This window comes from Apodemus sylvaticus, chromosome 6, assembly GCF_947179515.1.
Source record: "Apodemus sylvaticus chromosome 6, mApoSyl1.1, whole genome shotgun sequence".
Taxonomy (NCBI): Eukaryota; Metazoa; Chordata; class Mammalia; order Rodentia; family Muridae; genus Apodemus; species Apodemus sylvaticus.
Window position 1 is genome coordinate 6457817 of NC_067477.1, and position 3658 is coordinate 6461474.

Sequence of the window (3658 nt, forward strand, 5' to 3'; positions counted from 1 at the left end):
CTTCTTCCTTAAATTTGGTGTAGTAAAGCTTTGTGGTAACAGAAATGCTAGACAGAATGACTACTCAAATTTGATTTTGTTTCAGTTTGGCATAAAATCAATTGATCAAAATTATTTCCTTCTACCTATTACATCAAACTTGACTTTCTATAGAAGTTCACATTTAACTGGTATATAATTCTTCCTTTCCTTCCTCTACATTTCATTTATATTTGGCATAAGACCAGTGATCTTCTCCTTGATTTTTAGAATATTGTTCAGCCTCTTTGCTTAAGCAAGAGCAGTTCTATCAGTAAAGTTCTCATCTGACAAGTTAGTTCAGAAAGGGACGAACTTTACTTGGGCCAGGATGCTTTCCTTTGTCTCACCACTGAATACTTGTTTCAATATGATTCGTACCTTTAGTTCAATTCTATAATGACCAGAAGAACATCAGGGTTCCAAATCTGCTTATTTTTTGCCTTCAGAAAGGCATCAAGGCTTGTTATAAACTTTCAGGGTTAAAATCTCTTCCTATACTTACAAGGTCTTTGTTTCTGTAATTGAACATTAAAAACACAGCAATTCGATTACAGTTTGTCAGCTTCTAAAATCTCCCTAACTTTTTCTTCTTTATTAATTCTTCTCAAATCCTCTTTCTCACACTTATTAACAACAGGCATTATTGATCTGATTGTTTATTTAAGTAATAAGTTCTTTGGGAAGACTCAAATTTCTGCATCACTGTTTTTCCAGGGAACTTTCACTAATTTCATTCTTGTTTGCACTAGCTTTTTGTAATCCTAGCTCTAGGTTTTGTAGAGAGGATTTCAACAGTAAGAAACATAAGCATAGCACAAGGAGTGCAGCAAATATTCATCAAGTGAGGTGAAGTGTCAGTCCAGATTGTCCAAGCACCAGAATTTTGTCAAACAATGTCTTCAGGATGCTTGGCATTGGCAAAATTTAATATGTTAATTCCAAATAACGAACTGGGCAAGCAAAAATTTATTTTGTAGTCTTAAGTCTTAAGTGACTTCTGTGTCTTGTTAACTCATGTGTTCCTGTAACAATAGGGTGTCCATCTTCAGCCCACAGACTGAGAATTTATAATAGACTTTCCTATAAAGCAGGAATAGTGCAGGATTTGCCCATTTTCTCTTGGCAAAGTTGGAAGTTGACTTTCCAGTCTCCAGCTTGTCCACAGTTTGGACAGTGTGTTGTCAACAGTTACACTAAAAGCTGAATTTTTGTTTGTTTGTGTTTGTTTTGTTTTAGTTGTTTGTTTGTTTGGCTTAGTGGCTAGTTTTGCCACATTTGAAACAAACTCTATGTAGAAGTTCTTCATTACCTGACATCTTCTTTGAAATAGAATTGTGATACTGTCAAGAGCTGATATGTCTCATTGTCATGAACATTCTTGTTATTAAAATATCTTAAGTGACATATACTTTAAATCTCTGAAGGGTCTGAAGGCCATCTATTTTCCCAAACTATATTGAAACAGATACATTTGCTTGTTTCAAGCTAGTTACTATCTGCTTAACTTTGAAAATACATGCATGAGGAAAAATGAGCTTATTTATTTAATTAAAATTAGTATCTAACAATACTGGAAGTTTGATTATTATATACTAGTTACTTATTTCCATTTTTTTTTTCATTTTTCTACCAGTTTATAATAGTAGCTTTCAAAGAATAAAGCGTTAGATTGCATTTTAACTAAATTTTCATATGTACAATACCTATGATTTGCATATGTACAATACTTCAATCAAGTGTTGTAACAATTATACAGTATATTGTAACTATTATAATCTTAAATTTCTATCAATATATAAAAACCCAAACCAATATAAAATATTTGAGATTTATTGTTTCTTATTCTAAAAGTAGATGCAATAATCTATTCTGCTTTTCATTTTTCATTAACATATGCTACTTTTTCTTTTTCTCATTGTTGCCCATTTTTGTCTCCCTGCTCTTGCTCCATAACACAATATATGAGAGAAAGAGGACAGAAGGGAGAAACAGAAAGAAAGAAAGAGATCCCTGAATCAAATATCTGTTCTTTAAGATTGTTTCTTGCTGTCTTGGGGCAAAGGAATTTGGGGGATCATAAGAAAATTGGAATATTGGCCAAGTTCCAGGGGTATTAGCTGTATCATTTATTGTCCAGTCTCTGTGGCATAAGAAAGTGCAAGGCTTAACTGAAGTTATGACTCAAATAGCCTGTGAAGCAGGACCATGTGAGCTAGTCCCTTTGGAGTTATCCGGGATGCAAATTTTTGAGTGCACACAGAAACTGAGGCAGTATGTAAGGGTGAATATCCTGGGCCACTTATTTTGTCTTCATTGGTGTATGGTATTTTCCTCTGAAAATTCATAAATTTGTAAACATAACATAGATTGATGCATTAACACATATATTGAATTGTGGTATGAGTAAATCAGCTAAGTCTACTCTTATTGACACAGGTGAAATGCATGAAAATTTGTAAGTATGTTTGGATTGTATAACCAAACTGCATGTAATCTTCATCCATGCCATATGAAAGGATGGAATGTAATGCTAAGTCATAAGGAGTCTTTACCTAACAAGATTTATTGCCTGTGCAGAGACATTCTTGTCTTAGCTAGTCTCTGAGCTGTTCCCAGGTGGAGGACTCAATAATTCCATCACCTGTTTTTATTTTTTTTTTGTTTTCATGTGGGTGTTTTGTTTTTGTTTTGATTGTTGTAATTGTTGCTGTTTTGTTGTTGTTATCTTCCTCTTCTTCCTCCTTCTCCTCCTACTCTTGGGTTTCTTCTTTTATGTTTGCATGCAAGATTGACAGGACTTCTCCCCTGTCAAATAATCAAATAATCTTTTTAATTTTGAATGAATCCACAGCTTTTCATTTCCTGTTGAAACAAAGACATAGCTTCTTTTCAACACAATGAATGTCCTGACTTCCATTCTGAAGTTATCTCATCTGTATATAACATAGTATGTTTTAATCTATCAATCCCTTATAAAATCAAGTGTTTTTCAGCACCTGTACTTACTGCTTCAATGACCTTAAAAAATTTAAAGTGAATAAACATTATTAAATCTGTCTCTTGAGATTTCATATCCTGTATGGTGAGTATTTCTTTTAAATTATGGTTCAAACTTTGTAAAACTATTTGACCTATATGATTGTAAGATATAACAGTAACATATTTTAAGTTATGATATTTAAAGAATTATTGCAGTTTACAGAGGACATGTTCCTGAGCAGTCTCAGTTTTAATCTTTAAATGTATCTCTTAGATAGCCATCGCTTTTAGTAAACATGTATTTACAGATTTAGAATTTTGGAACTCAAGTTAAATGTCCATTGAAAACCTGAATAGGTATCAATTTTTTTCTTTAACCTTTTTTATTACAGTCCAGATTTATCCTCTTCCTTGTCCACCCTCTGACTCTTCCACATCCCATGTCTCCTTCTCACCACCTGTCTCAAAAAGGATATCCCAATCACACCCCCCACCACAGCAGACATCCCCACTCCCTAAGGCCTCAAGTTTCTTGAGGATAACATATATCTTCTCTAAGTCCAGAACCAGTTGTCCTCTAGTGTATATGTGTTGGGAGCCTCATATCAGCTGGTGTATGCTGCATGTTTTGGAGCCTCACTGTCTAAGATCTAAGGGA